The sequence below is a fragment of the Anas acuta genome, chromosome 2 (assembly GCF_963932015.1).
Source record: "Anas acuta chromosome 2, bAnaAcu1.1, whole genome shotgun sequence".
In the NCBI taxonomy this organism is placed as follows: domain Eukaryota; kingdom Metazoa; phylum Chordata; class Aves; order Anseriformes; family Anatidae; genus Anas; species Anas acuta.
This window is the reverse complement of record NC_088980.1, coordinates 151,797,050-151,823,395: the sequence shown is the minus strand read 5'-3', so window position 1 is coordinate 151,823,395 and position 26,346 is coordinate 151,797,050. Positions and strand designations below refer to the sequence as shown.

At 36.5% G+C, this 26,346-nt stretch overlaps 1 long non-coding RNA gene across 1 annotated transcript; it reads right to left on the bottom strand.

The window, feature by feature from the left end:
* Positions 1-1,204: 1,204 nt before the first annotated feature.
* LOC137851859 (uncharacterized) lies at positions 1,205-15,775 on the bottom strand. Its single transcript, XR_011093545.1, has 4 exons — positions 15,541-15,775; positions 4,673-4,869; positions 3,121-3,218; positions 1,205-1,560 (listed from the first exon to the last, which is right to left on the bottom strand). It is a non-coding gene; the product is annotated as an uncharacterized lncRNA (long non-coding RNA).
* Between the last annotated feature and the right edge of the window lie 10,571 nt (positions 15,776-26,346).

The window sequence follows — 26,346 nt, the reverse complement described above, 5'->3', positions numbered from 1 at the left end:
TCTGGTGAGGCCGCACCTCGAGTACTGTGTTCAGTTTTGGGCCCCTCGCTACAAGAAGGACATCGAGGTGCTCAAGCGGGTCCAGAGAAGGGCGACAAAGCTGGTGAGGGGCCTGGAGAACAAGTCCTACGAGGAGCGGCTGAGGGAGCTGGGCTTGTTCAGCCTGGAGAAAAGGAGTCTCAGGGGGGACCTTATTGCTCTTTACAGATACCTTAAAGGAGGCTGTAGTGAGGTGGGGGTTGGTCTGTTCTCCCACATGCCTGGTGACAGGACGAGGGGGAATGGGCTAAAGTTGCGCCAGGGGAGTTTTAGGTTGGATCTTAGGAAGAACTTCTTTACTGAAAGGGTTGTTAGACATTGGAACAGGCTGCCCAGGGAAGTGGTGGAGTCACCATCCCTGGAAGTCTTTAAAAGATGTTTAGATGTTGAACTTAGGGATATGGTTTAGTGGGGACTGTTAGCATTAGGTCAGAGGTTGGACTCGATGATCTTGAGGTCTCTTCCAACCTAAACAATTCTGTGATTAAAAGGTGTAAAGGTTAAGTGACTGAACAAGGAAATCATTTAAAAAGAGATTGGACTGTGCACTTAGTCACATGGTCTAAACGTTTGGGCAGACCTGTGCGGTGCCAGGATTTGGACTTGATGATCCTTATGGGTCCCTTCCAACTTGGGATATTCTATGATTCTATGATTCTAGTATCAAATGAATATGGAATATTGATCTTTAAAAAGTTTATTGCTGGGGTCCCCATGCTATCATTCAAGCATATCTATCTATAACTGTGAAGATATTTCAAGGTATCAGTATTATTTGGAGCAGGGAATTCTATTTATTTAAGATTACCTGTTCCTAATTGTCAGAGGCATTATCCTCTGTAAATAAATCATCAGAGCCATTTTGTATTAAACTCTATTGCTTTCTGACTTGAAACTTTTAAATAAAACCAAAAGCTAGAACCTTACTACAGTGCATCAAACAATTTTCTTTTCAAATTGACAAGTTCTGTAGAAATCAGTGTCTCATTTTTATGTGTACTGTTAATATTCCAAAATCCAAAAGTTTAAATACCCAGAAAAATCACTCAGGAATTTTGTTGCTTTTTACATCAGAAGAAATATTCTGCTCTTTCAATCCATTGTATAACCAGAAAAGAAAATATCAGGAATGAAGCCTGGCAAGATGGTACTATTTGTCCTCATTTCTCTCTTTTTAATGACTTTAGTGAAAAACAAGAATGACAACACAGAAGAAAGAACTCTTTAATTTTATTTACTAAATAGGCATAACAGTATAACTTCAAAAGTGTCTTTGAAAAGGCTAACATAGTGTTTTCCAAGACGATTCAGATATAGATTCTGACCTTACTTTTGCCAAAGTAGCCAGATGTAAATCCATCATCTTCACTGGAGAGTAAATGATATCAGAATGTGTCCCTCTGCATCAGTCATCTGTCATTGACACACAAGCCAGCTATAGGGATTTCATAGTAGCCTCTCTTGAGGCTACTCTCTCATTTTCAAGAAACACAGTTCCAATAAAATCTGTTTTTTCTGTACCTGAAAATAAACAAAATAAATAAATAAATAAATAAATAAATTTCCTTCTGAGGTGAAAAATATTAGGCGCACCTAAGTTGTCTCACCAGGAGGCTAAATCAAATCTCTTGTGGATGAAAGGAGAAGTCAGACTGTAATCTACAGAGGTAATGGGAGAAGGCCCCGGGAATTAGTCTTGGAGAAGGAGAAGGGGGAGATGAAGATGAGGACAAGACCCCAGAGCTGGAAGCGGTAGAGGAAATTTCTGTAAAGATATTGAAGAGACCATACAAATGGCCAAGAAAAACAAAGACACATCGAGATAGGGTATTAAGAAGTACTTATTGGAAGGAGAATATATCCTGGTATTACGACAGGACCACATGGTTCCCTTTAGGGTTTAAAGTCATTGAAAGGGGCAGTATCTTTCCTTTTATGACATAATTTATAAGTCACATCACCACAGCAAATTGCGATTGCATGGTGAATTATGTGTCCATGCCGAGGTGTTGGCAGGGGAGTTGCAGGGACTCTGTGGGCAGAGGCTGGGTCCCTGCTAGACTCAGACAGTTCCAGCTGGCTCCAATGGCCCCACGGCAGAGCCCAGCTGAGCCTAGCACTGAGCTGGCAGCGCCTTGGGGAAAACAGATTTCTGAAAGGGCAGCGCAGGCACAGGCCGAGGAGGAGGCCCAGGGTGAGGGAGAAGCAGCAGAGGGCCCAGGCCCCAGGAGGAGGAGGGCAGGAGGGGCTCCAGGCCCACAGGCAGCAGGGATTCCCGGGCAGCCCTGCAGAGCCCCCGCTGGAGCAGATCTCCACCCTGCAGCCCAGGGAGGGCCCACGCCGCAGCAGGGGGACATTTCCTGAGGGAGCTGCAGCCATGGGGAGCCCCTGCGGGAGCAGGGTGTTCCTGAAGGGCTGCAGCTCGGGGCAGGGCCCCTGCTCGAGCAGGGCCACGGGTAAAGAGGAAGGAGCTGCCAAGAGGACTGACTGCAACACCCATCCTAACTTTACTAGATTTTCTGTGTTTCTTTCTAATTTGTATCTATTTATGTGAGGGAAAATGAGATAATTTAATATGTGGAGTCTTATTCATAGATGCTTTACAATACTGCTGTTTTGCAGCTGACATGGATGCATACTTTAGTAAGAAGGACAGTTCACTTTCATGAAAGCATTTAGTCATATTCCATAATCCTAAATAAGCCTAGAATCATGGTCACACTCATACAACATTGAGATTAGACAAAAGATATGAGACCTGATTCTGTACCAAGTTACTCTGCTTTAGGTCCGGTAGGTACGTTCTAATTAACATTTGTCTCAGTGAAAGGAAAATGAAGTCCATATTTATACATCTACCTAGATTAGTTTGGATTTGCTTAGATTAGGTGAAATTGTCCTATGCATATGTAAAAGCGATGAGGTGAGGGCTGTAGGAGTGTGAACATATTACTGATAATAAATCCTCTTCAATACTTAAAAAATTAAATTCTCATCAGTTGGTACATAATAGTTCCATTGTCATTGACTTAAAAATAAAATGACCTGATAGGAAGGAGACACTTTCACTATTGCCATTACCTGCTATTGAAAAATGTGAATTACTTTCAGGCAGTAGAGGATTCCACTTGCAATTAAATTAGCAGTAGTGGACATTTCACCCACATCCAGGGAGATCACTGAAGAGGGGAAAAAGACAGATTCTAATTTATCACAAGCTGCTGGTTCCTTGTGAAAGAGACAGGTTTAAACTATTCTTGTCCATTTTCTGAAACCCACAGGAGCTTGAAAATTATCTGATCATCTAACTGAATGATTTATAACTCCCTTTTGGCCCCACACAAGGATTTGCCCCCAACAATTAATCTTCCTGGATATAATTGGAGTTAAAATTAAAGCTACATTGCTCCTCAATTCATTGGGATGAACTTGGCATGGTCTTTTGTAACAGTTTCAGGTAGCATACCCATTAAAAATAGGACACGATGCCATGTTTGGCTGGCCAAAAATGAAAATGAGGGAGGGAAAATTAACACAAATAACATCCTTTTATCAAGACATCAATACCTTCCAGCTGCTCAGTTCTATAGTAGCAAATTGCCATAGTAGCAATTACCTGATATTGGTAAAATAAAGGTATTCTTAAGCCCCAGTGGTATAAAGCACAGTGCAATGCAATGCAATGCAATGCAATACAAATAAATAAATAAATAAAAATAAGAAATCCTCCTCCCAGTTCAGAATGAAGAATTGGTAAATAGAGCTAGACATGTTCACAGGCCACAGGAGACTCTTCTGGGTGCAGGAAAATAAATAAATAAATAAATAAAATTTTAGCCAATGGAATGACTGCATAATTTTCAGAGAATAAGCATAAAGGGTAACTTTTCATAAAAGCCGTTAGACACCTTTGCAAATAAGGTTCTCCAGCAAAAAAAAGTGCAAGCCCATGTAGTAAGGTTAACATTACAGCTTCTTTGAAATGGAGACTGCTTTCCTTCCCACAGCAGTGTCCTGTGGGGAATCTCACCCTGAAGTTTCATTGATAATTTTTTCTGCTTGGCTTCTTTTTCTTTTTCTTTTTTTTTTTCATTTTTTCATTTTTTTTATTTCCTGTGGTGTTTTTTCAGTCAAGATGAGTAATCAAGACAGTGTAAACAGAATCCTTTTGCTGAAACTTAGGAATTCAATGCCATTTGAGAATGAAACGTCCTTCCTGACTCACAACTGTGACTCCAGTGGGACATGGGTATTGTATAAATCTCTTTGTCACATGGACTAGTCTCAGGTAGATGTTTTGGACAGTCTGGTGTGAGATGAGATTGAGGTCACACCGTTCACACTTCAGCCGTAGTAGTCAAAAAATTTTTCAAGAGAATACTGCTCAGCAGAGGAAACCCTTTAATTGACACCATAGAATAATGTTACTTTCCAGATATACAAGGGTGCTAGCATTTATACTAAAACCTTATTTGCCTCATTTTACTTGCTAGTGGTAGAATTTCTCAGCATTCAATGGGAGAAATTCTTTAACATCAATGAATTACTGAGATAAACAAGAAGTCTGGAATCATAGAATCTTAGACTGATTTGGGTTGGAAGGAACTTTAAAGATCATCTAGTTCCAACTCACCTTCCATGAACAGGGAGGATTTTCCTCTTTTGTGCATTTTCAGGGCAGAATACCATCCAGGAGGAACAGACTGTTAAATGGACCTGCTGTTGACATTCCATCTCCTGCTTCATGCCAAGACAACACAAACTCCTGCTGTGTAGTTTGACCTACATCCCAGTGCTCAAGAACAGAAACTCCAGGTGTGAAGACTACACCTGGAGAGATAGAGGATTTAAATTTTACAATAAAATTTCACATCAACTTTGGTCAGTCTTGATGCAATCTAATTATCAGTGAGCACCATATTTTCTAGAAGCATGAGTATTACAGGCCAATAATAATGGGAGTAAGACCCCATTTTAGAAAATAAATAAGGACAATATTAATCTCTTTGAGATTGGGGCTCATGACCCCGCTTTATGAAGAGAAAAGCAGCTATACCCTTATGAATATTTTCTTACTAGTAACCTGTCTTTGAACAGCATTTTTGTCTCAAAGAAACAGTCACCATTAAGAACAGCTCTCCTTCTATGCTCTCCATCATAAAAGACATTGAAAACTACACAAGGATAAGGTTATCATTTTACTCAAAGAAGTATGTTGCTGCCAGTGAGCTAAGAGCAACAGCAGTGAAAGCTTTTGCAGTTTTCCTCTGTGTATTACTATATGAGCATTATCAATAAATAGGATAGTCTGTAACATTGTCAGTAGGACATTCATAAAACAGTCACAAACATGAAAATATTTTCTTGCATCACAGACCTCAGACCAAGCTCCCTCTCCACTGATTCAAGTGCTGTACATGTCCACAATAAAAAGCCCCTTAACAGTTTTGCAACCCATGTATATAAAATATACCATCTTTTAAGAGTGGAAAATTATAAGAAAACAAATTTTAAGATTCAATCATGCACAATAGATTTCTACAAACCATATTCAGACCAGTATATGAGTTATTTAAGGCAGACTTAGTGAAGAAGCTCCTTCCTCTCCTAAAGGTTGTATTTGGTCCCTTAAAGAGCTTTCCAGTTCCCTCTGTCAAACTTCCTGCTTGTTGTCTCCTAGAAAGATAAGTGAAGCAGGCTGTTCTATCTGAAAGTCAGTTTTCTGGAGAGAGCAGTACTAGAAATGTCCATCAGAGGTCACAAGATAATATTTGCCCCTGCAACACTCTTCAAGAAATGTGATCCTTCTCAAATACTGAATAGATTTCAAATTGGAAAAGGTAAATTAAGGTAAATAAGATGCACCTTTGATGAGAAGAGGAAATGAACTGAGGAAGAATCTACCTAAGTGCATTGTGATTTGGGTGTTGTTTTTTTTTTTTCCCCCTTTTACTGATCTAACAATGAAGTATTACAGTAAAGCTTTACCAAATAATGAAGACGTATGACATAAGGGAATGAAAACTGCTCAAATTGTCAACGCATTTTGTTTTTCTGCTCAGTATAAATCTTTTCTTTGCAGATGCAGATGTTATTCATTATATTGTAGATAAATTCAGAAATGTAGTTTACACTGATTTAGCATTGTACTTAATTGGTTTTAAATCTAATGCACTGCAATAAGCCTTAAGTGCTACTTTGCTGTGAAATTTAAAAGTGAGCCATACTGTAACTTTGCCTTGGTAGGATTTCTTTGTAAGGAAATATGCTTCATTTCTACAGCCTCTCACTGGGAATATATAAAAAAAAAAAAAAAAAAAAGTAGCTTTCTTAAATGACTTCAGTTTCTAAAAGCTCATATTTGAGGATGGCATTATATGTGGGGTTAAGGTCTCTGAGACAGCTACAATAGCAAATCTGGAATCATGACATTGAGCATTTAGCTCCTAATAATGCAAAAAATGCATCAGACTATCAGCAAGTGACAGCTGGTGCTCTGGAGCAATGGATGTCTTAGAAGCACAAAGGAAAGCAACACAAAATACCACAGACATTCTGCAGATCCAAACAGCCCGTATCTTCTGCTGCCTAGACTTGGATTGAAAACACAGGACTACTTTTGTCCTCAATAATATATAGTTTCTCATTAAGAGCCAGGATATTTTGCCTATTTGCATTTTTGTGATATCATCCTTTCTGACTCCCACTCACAAAATACATTTTTGATATGCATGAATTCTCAAAGGTAATGAGTTGTAATTACTATTTTTCAAACAGTAATTGTCTTGAAGATGAGCTACCAAGCACATTAATATGGCAGCCCAACTACTAGTAGGCATCTATTAATCCATGATATTTTACATTTTTCCTTTCTTTTCATTGAGTTCCTAAATGACTCCCTGTGCAGAATCTACCTCCTAAAGAAAGGTTAGAACATTCGTTTTCCTTTATAAAAATTGTTTAAGCAAATATATTGGCTCTTCAGATGTTGAAATCTCCCTCCTCAAAAACTTTAGCCAAACTCAGATAAAACCCAAACATCTTCATTTTTGTCTTTTTAAGGTAAAATATTTAATATATTAAAAAAAATAGTAGTAATAAAAATATACTTGATTATGATGTTCTAAATAACTTTTGACTGGTAACCTTCAAGTGTTTTATTTCTCTTAAATTGAGGTATCAGATCTTTGTAATCTTTATATATGACCTTCTATTCCATTACTCAGTAATTCTTTGTAAGTTATAAAACACCGCAAAATAAGATTAGGGGATGAAGAGGGAAATAAAAACTCATTCATTTATAACATTAAAGAAAATATCAAGTCAGGTAACATCCTCTCTGTGAAGAAGTGTATAGGAATTTTACTCAGGACTTAAAGTAAGAAAAACACAGGGCAGAAATTGAATTTGGCTGTCGTTTGTGGCATTAGAGAGCTGTCCAACCATAGCAATGCCAGTTCTACATGCAGCCTAAAAATAAATGTTCATGGAAGTACTTACATTGAAAAAAAAACCCTGCCATTACTATAGGAAACATACTGGATGGCTTGAAGTCAGACTAGATGAGGACACTTTTATCTCATGCACTAATTTAGATACCAGAAGTGCTCCAGTTATTCAGAGCTTGCTGCCAAAATTCAGACAACTTTGCAGCTGTGCTTGCAACACTCAGTTATGGGCAGAAGCTGCTTTTCAATTCAAAGCGAATCAGGAATCTCCATGAGTGAATTGGTTTCTCAAAACAGAGGACTTTTTTTCTTTCCTCTTCTCTTTTTTTCCTGAGATTACTAGGTTACAATCTTAGTTGTAACATGTAACTGCTAATTTTAATATTCCCATCTCATTGGTTTTTTTTTTTTTTGTTATGGTGTTTTCTGTTGTTTTTTTTGTCCATTTAGGGAAATGTCATGACACAGTTCAGGAGATGGAGAACAATCTGAAAATAGCTTTTAGTAATAGTGACACGATGAAAGAGTGGAATGATTACCATTTTAAAATGTTGTGGACGTCTTACTATCCTTATTTATATGAAATCTTTACAGGGAGTGAAGGATAACCTGCGACTTGCAAGAGAAACTTAATTGCTAATCTTCATAAGGTTTTCTGGCACTCTACAAAACTTCAGGGAAAAAAAAAAAAAAAAAAAAAGTCAAGAAAGCCTCCCAGCAACAGTATTTGCTTTAAGTAATTGCAACTCTGCAAATGAACCAGCTTTTCTCAGTTTAATTTTTCTTAGCAGCAAATAACAATATCAAAATAGTCCCAGGCACAAACTATACGCATCCCAGTCTTCTACCTCATCCTTAAATATGGTCTCATCTGCCTGCTTGTCTCCATTTTCACCAGTCTGTATCACTATATTACACTGTTTGTCTCTGCCTCCCTCAGTTTCCAGCATCTCTCCTACCTGTAACTATCATATAACAGACAATGTCTTGTTCAGTAGCAGCAGAATTCCTCACATTTACTTATCATGTGAAGCAATTTTTCAAGAACAGGGAAAACACATAAGCTTACAGGTTTCATTTCATGACTGTGAGTTAATAAATGACACATAATTAAGAGAGATCAACAGTTAACCTTTGTTAGACAGCCTTTTGAACTCTGGTTATTGATCATCTGTGTTATAAATTGGTATACATTGATTAATGGCAAATATTAAGGATGCACTCTGTGATTACTAAAAATTATTTTCTTGGGATCATTGTAGGACTTCTATAAACCCACATTTTTGACATAATAACCCACAAAAAATGTATCAAAATGTTTAGCTATTTTGCAAAAGGGTCATTTTTATCCTTCTCTAAAAATCTCTAGTGTCCTTGAATTTGATGGTGGATTTCTAATAATACTTTGCTTAATAATCATAGGGGAATATTCACATTAGCAATTTATTGATACAAGATTAAATACTTTAGGTAAAGGCCCAAACCAGCCTCTGTACCATTTTCATCCATGGGCTGTGTCCATGACACATTCCATGTCTATGTAACATATCTCTTTACCTTTGTACAGTTTGCTCTGTGCCATTTTTAAGTCAACTGGGAAATATCTGAAAGAATAGATAGTTTGCCCTTGATCTACCTTCAGGACCATCTCATAAAAATCATGGTGTATATTTAGCCTGATATTCTTGTTCCCCACCAAAATATGTGGGTAGTACCTCCTGGGCATCATATATCAGAGATATATTAACTTATTAAGACTAATTAGGGTACTTCACACCTCTGTGAGCTACAATTTTATTTGTCACTTTAGCAGATGTTGCTGCATTTTTTATATTCAGCACAATAAATAATAATAATAATAATAAAAAAAAAACCACTATTTTTTAATTAAAGCTAATACTTAGGACAACATTATTAAATTGTGATAGGAGCTGGAATGGTGTTTGAATTTGATTATAAGCTCTTTTTTTTTTTTTTTTTTCTAATAGCAGATGAGGCCTGTAAAACTAGTCAGCCACAGAACTGTAGGGCCCACTTCGGGAAATAAAAACCTGAGCATGCGTTAAATTTTAGGGTATTCTTCAGGTTTCTGTCTCCCTCAACACATCTAGTTCACTCTAAAATTAGTCTGAAATGCACTCCTATGAGAAGCCGGTGTGTGTGTTGAGATAAATATACCCTCAAGCCCATCAAAACGTCTCATAAAATGGCTTGGACATAACCCATGTTTTGGAGACCCATTACTGCAAACAAAGAATAAATAATCAAAACAAATTGTCCAGATCTATCAATCATTATACCTCAAATATAGATTAGTCTAAGAGTTAAGCATCAAAACGTCTTTTTATCTAAGGAAGCTGGAAATTCCAGCTTTCCAGATGCCAATAGGAATTTCACCATTAGTTTCAGTGAAGTCAGTATTTAATGTCTCATCTACAGGTGGAAGTTTCCCTCAGTTTTCAGTAGTTCTATGAAATGATGTGTTCTGCATTTTCTTTTATTCAGACCCAAAATGATCATCTATGACAAAGATGCTGAGTCCACAGCAGAGTGTGTTTAAAGAAAAGCATATCGTTGAACTGACTATTTGCAACAATCGAAGTTTTTGGAAATGGGGTACTTTGTAGACAAGTATTACAGCTTTGTTCTGTGCATTCCCTTTGTGGAGGTGACCTGATCTTAAACAGATTTTTAGAAGATCTTTCAATGATTTGAAAAGCATGTATATGCATTTAATGGAATATATTGCATACTAGTTCCAGCCTTATAGAATTTATATTAATACATAATATTCCCATTGCTAGTTCTTGTTATAGAATGGAATTAGCTTACCAGCATTTCTTACAAAACCATTAAAATGTTCTGTGCTAGTTAATCACGTTGGCACTTTCATATGTTCCTTTTACTTGTTTTTATAGTACAACATTTAGCACCTTCACTGCTATTCTTACAAAATAATATCTTAGTGAGAGCTCTGTGCCCTTCTCCAACAGTCACTGTGAAAATCACGGAATCACAGAATTTTCTAGGTTGGAAGAGACCTCAAGGTCATTGAGTCCAACCTCTGACCTAACACTAACAGTCCCCACTAAACCAAATCCCTAAGCTCCACATCTAAACGTCTTTTAAAGACTTCCAGGGATGGTGACTCCACCACTTCCCTGGGCAGCCTGTTCCAATGTCTAACAACCCTTTCAGTAAAGAAGTGCTTCCTAAGATCCAACCTAAAACTCCCCTGGCGCAACTTAAGCCCATTCCCCCTCGTCCTGACACAGGTGAAATCTGATAGGACTTTTGCAGAGGGTAATGCATATATTTTTATTTTATTTATTTATTTTATTTTATTATTTTACTTTTTTAATTTTTATTTTTCAATATATATTAATTATTAAGGATTTGGGGGAAAAATAAAATAATCTACATGATTTTAAAAATGGATATTTATTTTTGATAAGGGAAAGTACCCTGTTTTTTCTTAGCAATGGATGAATTAGTGATTATAATTTCAGATGTGGTGGGAAAAAATGAAAGAACTACAGTTTTTAAAGGAAGACAATTTTTAGTGTATGCAGAGGAGCAAAAACTCTAGATATGTTTACCTAAGTTTCAACTGCATTTTCTTCTCTAGATAATTTTTATGAAGCTGAGGCAGCTGGTCAGTTTAATGCAAAACCTATCTCACTTGTGTTTACATCATCCTGTAAGTGCTGCTGGGGCTAAGCCAAACACCTATTTGTTAAGAATAAATAAATAAATAAATAAATAAATAAATAAATCTTCACTCCAGAGTTTCCAGAATTGATTGTGGCCTCAAAGTTTCTTCTGCTGCAGACCTGATCAGAAATTAGAAGAAAAGTATGATGATACCTAAGGCATAATTTATTGACTGGTTATTAATGGGAAAAATAAATAAAATAAAATAAAATAAAATAAAATAAAATAAAATAAAATAAAATAAAATAAAATAAAATAAAATAAAATAAAATAATTAATAAAAAAAAAAAAAAAAAGGAAAAAAGTTTTGAGCTCTCCTGATACTGAGTGTAAAAAATCACATAATAGTAAATGGGATCACTGCTGTGTTAATAAGCCTTTTTTCTTTTCTTTTTTTCTTTTCTTTTTTTCTTTTCTTTCTTTTCTTTTCTTTTCTTTTCTTTTCTTTTCTTTTCTTTTCTTTTCTTTTCTTTTCTTTTCTTTTCTTTTCTTTTCTTTTCTTTTCTTTTCTTCTTCTCTTCTCTTCTCTTCTCTTCTCTTCTCTTCTCTTCTCTTCTCTTCTCTTCTCTTCTCTTCTCTTCTCTTCTCTTCTCTTCTCTTCTCTTTTTCTTTTGTATTAGATGGTGAAAGTGCAAGAAACACCCTCAAATACTCAATAGATATTTATGATTTTAAGCTGCTATCTACCTAGCCTGGAGCAGGTTACTATAATCCAGGGATTATAATAACAGCTAAATAATCCACTAACAGAGGAGTGCAACTCACACAGCATATTACTTTAGTTTTTGTGCAGTCACAATAAAAGCAATGAACTTACTCCTAGAATAAATTACAATTCAGTGTAATGGCCTATAGACCCATAGTGTGTCGAAGAAGTTAATCAATGTACTCAGAATTCCTCTCTCAGTAGCAGTATCATTAGTTACATGATCAGAACTTTATGAGATTTGTGCAGTTCTAGAATAAGTACCTTAAAATATTTTTAACAGCAGACATTACTTTTACCAACCTCCCAAATCACTGTTCTCTCATCCAAAAAGTTCTTTGTTTAAAAGATGTAAAAATAGGATTGCTAGCAATATGCAAGTGGATCATGTGTTAAAACCCATTTCTTATAACGTACCTAATTTTCTCTTTCAGAGGTGTATAATTACAATGGCTAACATAACACTCATACTAATTTATGCCATATACACAGCTGATCTGTCACAGAGCAATCTTTGCATAACACTTCTTAGAGAAATCATAAGCTATTAGTAGAAGTGTGAATTGTATATGCCCACTTGCTTAAAATAGATAATGTAAAAATTAATGTGCTTTAGCTAGTAGACTAGAAAGTTACTGTTTATTATTTAAAATGTAATCCTGCTTAGAGGCAGCCTCCATAAACTATATGGAAGAGGAATTGTGGTCAGGCTTGCTAATCAGGAATTTAATTGTGTTGTCTAAAAAACAGATATTCAAGAATATGAGTGTAGTGCATCTATATACATGACCACATTTATTTTTTTTTAATGTATATACATGTCATTTGTGTCCATATAGTGCCTCTCTGTCTCCCTATAGTAACTATATCACAAACTTAGTAATTAGCATACTATATTCATTTGTTAGAGTATATATACTCTGACTTTAAAATACAAATGTGTACAGTTTGCACAGTGACTGACTACTTGCTTTTGGAATTTTACAATTGTGGTACTCCACTCACATCCTCATATCTCACAGACTCTGACTACCCTGCATTAATGTTTGCTGTGATTTGTAAAACAGAAGCTGGATGTTTGCTGGTCATGCACAGTAAGATCCATGTACATCTGTAATCAATCTGTAATCAAGCAATAATTCAGAGAAGTGCATGCCAAAACCTCTACTCATACGCTGTTTAGAAAGCATCCTATATACCTCATCCATACCTTACCAAGTTTCTGTTGAAGTCCACTGAAAAGGTTACATTAATTTTGCAATTGGTAACAAGAAAAGGGGAATTAATGCTTCTGAGGAAAGGAATAACCTCTTTAAAAAACAGGTTGGCACACACTGTTGGGAACGAACAACACTTAGGCACCAAGTCTCATACTGCACAGCCATTTATTTATTTATTTACTTATTAGTTCACAAGACTAACAGGGAATTATGAGCCTGTATAGCAAAGTAGATGCCTAAGCACACTCAAGAATCAAAGAAATTCAACTGACATTTGGAGAAAATGGGACTGAGAATTAAAAATAAATAGCAAGCTATGCTCTCAGAATACCACACTCATGAACTTTTTTTTTCTTTTTTTTTTTAATCTGAAGAGTATTATTTCTCTACATACAAGATTCTAATGCATAAAATGCTGAGAGTGAGATTCATTTGACTGGCTAAATTTGGACAACTACAATGTAGTACTCTGCAAGTCTCTCTGGCTTCCCTTACACTCAAAGGAGAGCCAGTCAATAGAGACAATACTGTTTGTAGTATAAGTCATCCCATCCTAAAGTAAATGCTAATATTTGGTCAAAGGAATCACACATCTAACTCGGTGAGTACATAGACTAGGAATGCCCAGACATAGAGAAAAATGTTTGAAATATCACTCCTGACCTCCAGCTGCCACTCCAGAAGGTTCATATCATATATGCCAACATAAATATTTCTGACACTCTAGGGAACCCCCAGGGGACGTTTGCCAGCCCTGCCACTGGTATTTCAAGTACTCCGAGACACTAGACATATACGTTTTGGCAACTGAATCAAACCCTTAAATTCAATTAATTTCACCCAACTTTATGTACAAGTAGGTGTCCAAATCCCAGCTGGTTGTCTAGACTCCCACATTAGTCAACAGGGAGCTTGACTTTCCCTGACATGTTTTGGCAGTGGCCAGGAAGGAATGATCATATACAAAAACAACAGGAAGTGAACTCAGAGTTAATAAATTATATAGTTTGTGGTATCTCAGAAATGTAGTATCAAACACAAACAAATTATTAGAATATTTGCTTGTACTTAATATCTGAGAAGACTGTGATTGAACTGGGCATAAAATCATGTACATGTGAAATTCGTGCAAGAATATCTAGGCACTGAAGACAGACCAGTCAAGGGACAGGTATTTTTCTGTATTATTTAACTGTTATTTATACCTTTTGAAACAATTTTCTCTTCATTTTGCTGGAAGATGCAGAGGTCATTTTAATAAGAAAAGTACAGGAGCCAAAGCACGAAAGCACCTTTGCTGGGGCCACTTGGCACATGCTGTGGGAATGCAAGAGGGAAGCCACAGAAGCATTGAAGAACAACTTTTCTCCCCCAAATTTCATCCAGCCCTTAAAAATATATATGCAATAAGGAGAACGACAATGTGTCAGAAATCTTGCCTTCAGAGACGAAGATGATTTTCTCAGGAAAGTATTTAGAAAAAATAATTTAAATTCCTCAGTGAGGGGAGACATCTAACTTCAGCCATACAAATGCTAGGTAACTATTGCTGAAGAACAAGTTTGTGGTGATTTAGACTGAACTTCCTAGCACTTGAAATATGCTATTCTGCATCTTGATTGATAATGTTACAATAAATGTCTGACTAAGGTGATTGAAATTCTACGGACAGCTACTACCAAAATTTGCAAAAGATTGTGAGTGTAATATAACTATTTTGTATTCTGATAGATAAAAAATAGGTTAAATTATAACTCAATAAGGTTCTGTTGGGCCTTTGGCAGCTGTATAAGCTCATTTTAGATTTTTGTGCCTGACTTCCTTATTATAGAATGGACATAAAACTTCCTTTATCCATTTGCGAAACCAGCAATTTTACATGATCAAGCAGTAGCAATAAGTGAGATCCTAGACCGTTCCAGTTATTTGAGATATACTAATTTATTGCCAGATTAAATAAAACAAAATAACATTGTATAGGGATGAGTAAATTGCTCATGACTTCATGAGCCAAGCTTCCTGTTCTAAAGTAAGGGAGATTCCTGTAATTTCTTCAGTCATCATTTACCACCTTGCCTGTCTTGTGTCTTATTACTGAAACCTGGTTGACTATATTTAAATTTTCTTATCATGAAGGAATCCAAATTTCCATTAACTTTTACCTTTTTCCTTGAAAAGTTCTTGATCTATGATGTCAATTTTCTGTATTACAATATCACTCATCTCTTTGTTTTACAGTATCCTGCATCTTTGTTTACAGTATCACACCCGTGGCAATCAAGGGCTTGACTGAATTCACATTTTATTTTATTTTTAAATAGGTATGTGAGGTAGAAAAATAATGCGAAGAGAAAAGAAAAGAAGAGAGGCAATGCAGTGTGACCTCCTTATTTAAATAAAACAGTTTACTTACATAGAACTGTGGTCTTTTGTTGTCATTCAGAAGAAAAGACGTTGTTTTTCTAGTCTTCTCTAACGACATATATGGTGATGGGTAGTGGTTTGTGCAGTGTAAGTACAATGAGACCTACAAATCATAGATTTATCAATAATCATAAAACATAACTCAGTATATTCAGAGCACCTGCTTTTGGCTATTTTGCTGTATTTCTGTTCTCAAATTTCAGCATATTCCTGCATTTGGAAGGTTAACCCATGTACTGGGAAAGCAAACTTTCCCTCTGTTGCAAAAAAAGCAAATATTTATCACCACAGGCAGGTTTATTTCTGTCACAAGCATGTGACTGACTTATTGAAGGTTGAGATAATACTCCAGATTCTGTATCCATTTAGTTAGAATCTCTACAAAGGTTTACTATGCTAATTTTTAAAACCTGATTTTTTTGTTTGTTTGTTTGTTTTTTTGTCTGACCTCCCCCCCTTTCTTTTTTCCCCTTGAATTTCATTAGGGAAATGCCATGGGTATCTCAAATGATCTTTGCAGACCTAAATGTGTCACAGATTTCACTCTCTGCCAGTGGGATAAGAGCACGGTGAGGTGTATGAAGCTAGGCACTTCTCTGCTTCTCTTACTTTGTGTTTTCTGAAAGTAAGGAAGACTCCATAATGATTATGGGTATGTTAGGAATTAGAATGTGTTTAGTTCTTCATATAAAGGGCAAGATATGCTCTAGCTGGGGGAAATAATAATAATAATAATAATAATAATAATAATAATAATAATAATAATAATAATAAACTTATAGTATCATAGAATCACTGAATCACTAAAGTTGGAAAAGACCTTCAAGATCATCTAATCCAACTGTCTCCCTGCCACCAATGTCACCCACCAAACCATGTCCCAAAGTGCCATGTCCAACCTTTCCTTGAATAACCCTAGAGGCAGTGACTCCACCACCTCTCTGGGCAACCCATCCCAATGCCTGACTGCTCTTTCTGAGAAGAAATGTCTCCTAACATCCAACCTGAACCTCCCCTGTCACAACTTGAGGCCACTTCTTCTAGTGCTATCACTGTGAGAAGAGGCCAACCTCCAGCTCCCCACACCTTCCTTTCAGGTAGTTGTAGAGAGCAATAAAGTCTCCCCTGAACCTCTTCTTCTCAAGACAAAACACCAGCTCCCTCAGCAGCTCCTCACAGGACTTGTGCTCCAGACCCCTCACCAGCTTTGTAGCCCTTCTCTGGACAAGCTTCAGGGCCTCAATGTCCTTGTAGTGAGGGGCCCTAAACTGAACACAGTACTTGAGGTGCGGCCTCACCAGAGCTCAGTACAGGGGGATAATCATCTCCCCGGTCCTGCTGGCTACACCATTACTGATACAAGCCAGGATGTCGTTGGCCTTCTTGGCCACCTGAGCAAACTGCTGGCTCATGTTCAGGCAAGCATCAATCAGCACCCCCAGATCCTTTTCCACTGTTCGTTAATAGCCAAATGGAATCATTTGAGGAATCATTTTATCATTTCGCAACACACACAAACAAGTGTACTTAAATAAATAAATGTTTGCCAATTAAGGATTAATTGTTTTCTAATACTCATTTCCTTCCTTTTTGAAGTTCTCTGGGGACTAAAAAGTACCTCTTGAGCAAAATCAGTAATTGCTGGAGTTTGCCATTTCTTAGTAATTACAGATCAGTTTGTAATTTCCTTGGGGCAGGGATCAAGCACTGTTGTTTTTTCTTGGAAAATGCACTAGAAACATTTTGGCTACAGAGATAAATAATAAATATAAGGTCATAAATAATAAATAATAGCAAATATCAATGTCTGGGGGCAGCTATTTATCTTGTGTAAAAACATATAACTTCTGCCAAAAATATATGGTGACATCAGTTTGTACAACAGAAACAATGAGTTTTTTCCAGAAAGGATCCCATTTCACTCAGTGGACCTCCTCTACTTATCACCTACACTCTGTATATGATAGCTCAATTAGAGTGTACAAATTAGTTTTCTTTGTGGGAAAAATCAAATGCACTCAACACTGTATAGAAATATGTCAGTCTACATCACTTGGTCCAACTACCCTGATTTACTCCTTGGTTCCATTTTATTGATTGACTGATTGGAAATAAAACCTTGGATGGCTTAGGTGAGGTGCACCCATATGTCCAAACCATCTCCAAACTGCTGCTAGCTTATGAGGAGCTCACCACACAACACTGTACATTCTTGAAGATATCTAAGCACCTGAAAGTGTTACAGGCTGTGCTGCTTAGAAGTTGCAGTAATGATGCACAAAAGTGCTGTAGTTATTAACAGTTCAAATACTGTCAAATATAATGTGACTGTCCTTTGTCTTTTTGCAGTGTCACTAACAGGAAGAGAGTGCAAAAACTTGAAAAGGATTAATTAAACTTCCTCTACAGTTTAACTAACAGCAGAAGATTGTTATTGAGCTGGGATATTATGGTTTAGCCTAAGAAAGCAGCTAAGTACCACACAGCTGCTCACTTACCCTCCCCACATGGGCTGGGGGAGAGTGTAACTTAATGCAACATACAGGACCATCCAAAATCAAATCATATTTCTGAGAGTATTGTCCAAATGCTTCTTGAATTCCACCAGGCATGATACTGAATTTTATTTGCTTCCAAATATTCTCAACTATTTTATCAAATCATATTCTTTTAAAATTCTTTATGAAATGAAAACAGAATCACACAGAATCACAGAATTTCTAGGTTGGAAGAGACCTCAAGATCATCGAGTCCAACCTCTGACCTAACACTAACAGTCCCCACTAAACCATATCCCTAAGCTCTACATCTAAACATCTTTTGAAGACTTCCAGGGATGGTGACTCCACCACCTCCCTGGGCAGCCCGTTCCAGTGCCTAACAACCCTTTCAGTAAAGAAATTCTTCCTAACATCTAACCTAAAACTCCCCTGGCATAACTTTAGCCCATTCCCCCTCGTCCTGTCACCAGGCACATGGGAGAACAGGCCAACCCCCACCTCGCTACAGCCTCCTTTAATGTACTTATACAGAGCAAATGCAGATAGTTTTCTTTTTGTAAAATAGAAAAGTGAGAAAAATACACTTTGAATTGTGGACAAAAAGTGTTATCAATTATTTACTGCATAAAATTAAAATAATAAATATTTCAAACCACATCAAAAAACATAACAAGTAGAAGAAAATAGTTGTTATTGTCGTTGTTATTATTATTATTCCTTTTTGACTTTGATCTATCACACGAAACAATAAAAGCTATGTACATTTATAAAAAAAAAGTACATATTTTTTCACTAGTGTAAATACATAGATATAACCATACATCTATTATATTAGTGTAAAAAAAAAAAAAAAGTCTTGATCATAGTGACTCAAACGTTAAAAAAAATATCAAAATCTAGATATCACTGAGGAATTGGAGGTCTGATCATATCTTTTAATGTATCTTTTAATAAACCCTTATCTGCCTGGCAACATCAGCTAGAGAGATATTTCTGAGAATATACAACATGACACCATGAGCAGTTGCCATTCATGGCACACTTCTCTGAAGGGCTGCCTACAGGTCCTGACCATACCCTATGGAAGTAGGTTCCTAGATCTCCTTTCAGTGCAAGGAAAATGCTTTATTGGGGAATTACAGCAGAGACACAGTTAAAACCATAGGTTTTAAAATCATAGGTTTTAAAATCAAAATTAAGGTTGGATTATGGCCCTCTGAAAGACTTTTCACCTAGAAGGTTGTACTGCGATCCGCCAATTATATGTACCACCATAATGTGTTTTCAAGTGCTTGTTAATAATTTTTTCTTTAGTATAGATAATCTGAGAATATTCCTTTAATTACATTTTGATGCAAAAATGATATATCTTCTGAATCTGAAGGTTGTATAAAACATATAAGGTGGGATAAAAGAAAGAGAGAGAAACATGTAATGTTTGGAAACCTGAATTTAAATGCAAAGCTTAAAATAAAATAAAATAAATAAATAAATAAATGAATAAAAATAAAAATTAAAATTAAAATTAAAAAAAAATAAATAAATCTTATAAGCTGTGCCAAAAGGATTTTGGAAAGCAGTCAGTCAGGAATATGCTCTACTCTTGGAAAGCTAGGAAAAGAAACAACCAGACAGTTAAGAAGTAACTTCTGTCTATGTAGTGTAGAAAGACGCTACTACCAACTTTTGGTCAGACTGATTTAAAATTATTCTCCTTAATTTTAATTGCAAGCACTTGCTTTGGTTACTAGTGACCATGCTTTTCATATTCTAGTCATATATTTCCTTTAGTCAACACTATTTTTTTTCTTATTCTCCACACTCACATTTTCACCATGTCCTTTAAAAAAAAAAAAAAAAAAAAAAAAAAAAAAAAAAAAAAGCTGCAAATATTATTGGCCCAAATCCAGTATTTATGTCCCACTTCTGGCAATAAGTCATTTGGCATATCTTTTCTCACAATCCCCAAGTGGCAGGTTTGTGCATTACAGCTGATCTCAGTCCAAAAACCATGGAGTTGTACCCTTGGCCATCTGTTCTGCATCGACATTAGGGTGGAAGACTTTTTTAGGCATGTTTAGCTCATTTTTCAAGATGCATTATCACTTGCAAAGCAACTTTTCTACCGAGAGTTTTGATTCAGTTAAAAGGAAAATCAAGCCTTGGCACAAACTTGCCATCTGTACTTAAGAAAATCTTCCTTATCTATAAGCCATAGAACAATCAAGTACATTTCAATAAATAAATACATAAATAAATAAATAAAATTAGTCAGCACAAGAAACCAGAAATCCAAATCAGAGAAGAGCTGTGTGACAAAGAGGGCCTTTCACACTTCACCACCAAAACCAGCCTCTGCCTTTACAAATTTAGAACATCCCTTGGTGAGGGGAAAACTCCACACAACATCTGCATCTAGAAAAGATACTGGATAAATGCTGTGTTAAAAGTCTCACTATCTTCTCCTTAAGTGCATCAAAAGCCTTCTAAAGACATTATTATTAAATATGACTATTAAATTAAAGTGAAAGAGTGGGGGTGGAAGGGTGAATCCTAACTAGAACACTGAAGCTAAACAATCTACAGCCTAGCTGAATGTCAAGGTACCCACATAAAAAGGTATGTACCAGATGAAAAGGCATGTAATGAAGTCATTGATTGCAGTTTGTCAGCCAAGCCACAGATCTCGGAAAGGTTGAAAGCTAAAAACATCCCACACCAAAGTAACATTACATTACAGAGGAAGTGAATATCAAAGGTGCTTAACATTACACATCAAAGCCTGCAGCCAGCAAAATGCATCATTAGGCAGCCTTAGAAGGAATGGAACTACAGAGCATCAAAAATTGAAGGATCAACAGAAAAATGGATTACAATTATAGGTAAAATGTGATCTCTGTGGTCTTCTCTGGGAAAACACAACTTACAGTAAGGAATAATTCACATCAAATATAATTTCATAATTTGATTTACCAAGGCATCTGCATCTGCTCTGTTCTTCTGCTTCTTCCAGATCTTTAAGATGGGATAATACAGTGCTCCCACCACACAGTTAACCAGCTTTATTCCTATAATTTCTAAATAGCTTTGCAGATAACAAAAATATGTCTTATTTAATCCATGATTTTATCAGGTTTATTCACTATTATTTGTATTGTCCCACTGCTAAGCTGTAATTCTGTATCCTACCAATGCTGGACAAGAAGGTAAATCTACCCTGAAAGGTTTCCTATGTAGGTATATGACACAAGGCAAGAAACAATTAACAGCGGAGTGAAGGATACAAGGAAACAGTGCAACAGCATCCACATAACAGAGTTATAGTCATTGATAGATATGTTGTAGGCATCATAGAAAAAGACTGTTTAAAGAAGATGTTTTAGTAATCACAATGCATTAACTTGGGAACTGTTTACGGGGAATTCTTACCAGTATGAAGTGAAGCCTGATATCCTATGTTTAATGTAATACATATGAGCTAGGAGGAGGGTATAGAGAGCTGCTTTCTAAGGAACAAATTATTTGGAGAAGCTCTCTGGTTATGACAGTTGATTTTGGAGAAGGATGGCAGAAAAAAATAGTAAGAGACTTTCATGCAAGAGCATGCTAAGGGAACTAGGAAAGACTGTTAGCTGACATCTGAGGGCAGACAGGCTTCCAAGAGGTTAGTAGTTATGGCTGGCTGCCTTGGCATCCCCTATGCTGGGACAAAAAAAAAATGGCATTTGAAGTAGTTTCCTATGCGTAGGCACAGAGGAAGACTGACGTCACTTAGACCATGAAAAGTTATGTTGACATATGAATGAAGATTCGTCTGATCAAAGTTCAGGCATCCACACAGTGTCACAGTCAGTGACATTTGGGACAGGCTTCAGACAAGTGAATCTAGGTGTCTAAGCGTAGGCTTTACTGACTGTACTAGCTACAGCTCCATTGAGTATAATAGGAGTTTTAACACTGGTCAAATGTAGATACATGAATTGAAGACACATTTAGATATCTGAGCCTCAAGCTGAATGAATCCTATCCCTGCAGTAGGATTTGGATAACTGAATATAGGCAGCTGAAGTCATTTTAGATATTTCTGGCTTCCAGACCCCGCACAAGAAAGATGCAGGTCTCTCATGAATTCCATGCCTATCTGTCATGCACACAGAATTTTTTTGGACACCCATGAAAGTACCAAACAACACAAGATTTTTCAGCAACCAAATCCATTCCCTCAAGAGTGGTGCTAAATGACTGTTTATAGAATGCAAGTGGTTTAGGGAGGGAAGGGATCTATCTTGGTTCTCGAAATGCCAAGGTGAAAGAAAATGTGAATTAATCTTTCATCGCTTTACATGGCTATTTGCATGTTGATCCTTACAAGCAAATGAGAAGAAAATATGTGCTTTTGCCTTTCCCTATTTATGGATGACATTATGGCAACAGAGAAATCAATAGAAATTCTGCCACAAGTTGCAAGGGGATTAAAGTTTCACTGAAACTACCACATTTCCAGGTGCCTCTAATAATCTTTCTACTATATAATGTATACACACACACACACGTCAGAAAGTTAGCCCTTGAAACAGTGTTCCCTTGTTTTTATGAAGTGCTTCACTGTTTTGTCTCTCTGGTTTTGTTCAGAACAGAAGTCTGCCCCTTTTTTAATCTTTCCCTGTTTAGGGAAAAAAAAAAAAAAAAAAAAAAAAAAAGTTGCTTAATTAATAAGTTCTATCAATCATTTGTCAAATATACAGCCAACAGCCAACTTTGCAAGTGAATGTTTCCATCTCTTTAAAGCTATTCAGAGAAAATCTGGATTTACTAAGCAATCAGCCACTTTCTGGTACTGTGTGATGGGAAACAACAGTTGTCTAATTTAAAGTCAATGAAAAAGCTACAGGATTTAGTACAAATCAACCAATATGGAGAATTCTTTTACAGAAAGCCTTGAAGCTGTGAATTCTTCTTTCTTTACCCCATTTGCAACACTATCTGAAAGCTGCTAGTTTCACAAATAGGACACAGACCTTATGGGAAAACTAATCTAACAAGTGATGTCTCAGTTTCCTTCTTAATGTTGAAGGAGTCTAAATCACTTATAAAATGATATGTCCCCCACAATACTCTATGTGCTATTCATAATTATATTAGTGGTTTGAAGAAGCCTGCTCAAGCATTCTCACGTGCTGGTCCCTGCATTTCCTGTTGTTGAACTTCATAAAGCTCCTTCTGTCAGTCCATTTGTCCAGTCTGCCAAAGTCCCGTAGAATTTTGACACAACTGCATGGTGCATCCCATGTTTTCTATTGCCTGAAAACTCACTGCTGGTACACTCCATCCCACCGTCTAAGTCATTAATGAAGAGGTTAAATGGTATTGTTCCCAGTATTGACCTCTGAATTATATCACTAGTGGTTGACCTCCATCTTGACTTTGTGCCACTTACTACAAATTTTTGATCCCAGCAGCTTAGCCAGTATATAGTCTATGTTCCTGTTCATTTATCTAGTCCTTACTTCAGTAGTCTCTCTGTGGGGATATTATGAGTGATAGTGTGGAAACTTTGATAAAGGCAAGAAAAACTAAAAGAATCTGATCTCCCCTTACCTGTAAAGCTAATTAGTTTGTCTAAGAAGGTTCTCAGATTGGTCACACGTATATGATGACTCCTCCTAGTTACCTTCTTGTCCTCCATGTTTTTGGAAATGGTTTCCATAACAAATCACTGAGAATTAATTTCAGAATTAATCACCTTCCAAGAGGCTTGAATGAGGCTGACCAGCCTGAAATTCCTTGGATCCTTTTTTTTAAAAAAAAATTAGAATTAACATTTGCTTTCTTCCAGTCTTCGTAAATCTCTACTGGTTTCCATTACCTTTGAAAGATTGTCAATGGTGGCATCTCACAACAATGAGCTCCCTCAACACCTATAGGTGTGTTCTATCACATTCCATGGACTAGCACATCTCCAGTTCGCTTAAATGTTCCTAATCCTCCTACATGGAAGATGTGTCTTCCTTACTTCATACTTTCCTTTTGTTCTCAGTGGCCCAGGATTCCTAAATATCTGTCTTATCAGTAAAGGCTAGAGCAAAGAAATCACTGATTACCTTGGCCTTTCCCATGTCCTTTGTCATGAGATCTCCTGTCCTATTAGCAGCTAATTTTTTTTAATCTTTTTATTATTATTATTGTTATTAACAGCTACATTTTCGCTAGTAGTCTTCCTTTTGCTCCTGATATATCCATAAAAAACGTTTCTTTTCCCCCTCCATCTTTGTTACCAGATTCAGTTCTACCTGGGCCATGGTTTTTCTAACACCACCCTGGCATGATAAGTCAGTGTCTCTTGAGTCATCTGTCTCTGCTTCCACCTCTTGTTTCTTTTCATAATAGGGATTTCTCGGGATTTCTTTATTCATTCACACAGGATTTCTGCTGTCTTTGCTTGCCTTCCTATATATCAGGAAGCACTGTTTTTGAGATTGAAGGAAGTGATCCTTAAAAATCAATCAATGCTCCTGGACTCTTCTTTCACCCATGACTGTCTTCCACAGGATTCTTCAAAAAAGATCCCTATAGAATTCCTATATAGTGGAAAGACAGAAGGCTACAAAATTTGCCCATTAGTTGCTTCCCCAAAGAGAAATACTGCAAAATATTGCAGTTAGAATTTATGAATTGGGTATTGCATGTTGTCTTGCTTATCTGTCTTGTTGGTGGTTTATTTCCTCCCTTTAATACAAATATTATTTCTTAAACTAATTAATCTTTGAGCCTGGGGAAAACTAGGTCACTAAGCACCAGAAATCTTATTTTAGTTTTCTCATGTTTCTGTTTGGAGGCTCTAATGAGTGTGTTAATAATGATTTTTTCATTATATTAGAACCCAGTTCATATTGCCAGTCAAATTCTGGCAGAAAAGTTGCATTATTATTAGTTTTAGTTAATTATATCTCTTTCTGAAAAGAAATCAACAAAAACAATAAAAAAGTATCCAAATATCTTAGGGTAACAACGCTTGGGCAAATGTTTGGCTCAAGGCACATATAATTGCTTATGTACTGTAAGCATGTTCCCTGTTCCTAGGTCATGATGCTGCAACAGATAGACAGTTATGGTGTAAGTAGGTCAAATGTTAAAATGGTAACACAATGTATTATCCGTAGAAATATCACAAGGCCAAGAACCTGCAAAACACTGCAGTGACTGCAAGAGCAACAGTAGTATAATATCAGTGAAAGTGTCATTTATCAGCTTATAGGAGATTTTTGTTTGAAGAACAAAGTGTTGTATTGAACCTAAAGGGAAAGTAAACAGGATCAGTGTCTCTATAGTAATTCATCTCTTCAGCTACAAAGAGAGTGTTCTACATGTAACAGATGTCTACAGAAAAAATAAATGATGAAATTGCCCCTTGTTTTCCAGTCACTGAAAGAGAAGTACTGGCACCATCTAATCACACAATCTAGGAAAATGGGTTGTTTTTAAACAGTAAGAGTGAAATAATATCATTAACTATGTCCCTGATTTAGCAAAGCTTTTGAGTGTCCTTAACTTTAAGTATGTACTTATGTCCTGTTGACTGTGCAGGGACTGAGTCAAATGCTGATAATTTAACTCTGTGATTAAGGTAATTTGTTGATTTCTGACGTATAAGAATGCTGTGGTACATGGATTAGAGGGGGTGAATTAAGTAAGATTTCAATGAAGGGGACACATTTTGCCAGAGAGCCAGTGATTTCTTCCAGATGCATTATCTTAGATGACCAGTGATAAAAGATTTCGAGACTTAAGGAAAGCAAGAAGATAGCTCTGACTGCACAGAGAGTAGAGAGAATGCAAAGAAACAGTACGGAAAAAACTGCTTTTGTAGTTACTCAAATGCCTCTTGAGCACTAACAGGCATGGGGCATCATCCACCTCTCTAGGAAGCTTGTTCCACTGCTTGACTACTCTCATGGTAAAGATTTTTTTTTCTAATTTCTGCAACTGACCCTTTCCCCAATGCGGCATTGTGTTCTTGCACATTCTATCATTGGTTACCAGGAAAAGAAACCAATACCTCTCTCTCCACTTCTCTACTTCTCAATCTCTTTTTCCCCAAACTAGACAAGTCATGTGTCCTCAGCCCCTCTTCCTCTCCTTTTACAACAGGCCTTCCTTACTTTTTTTTTTTTTTTTTATTTTCTCAGCTGTTTCAATGCCCTCCTAGCCTGAAAAAAAAATAAAAATAAGTTAAAAAAAAATCTAATATGTTTGGACTGCTTGAACAGAATAAACATAACTCTTTTTCCTTTCCA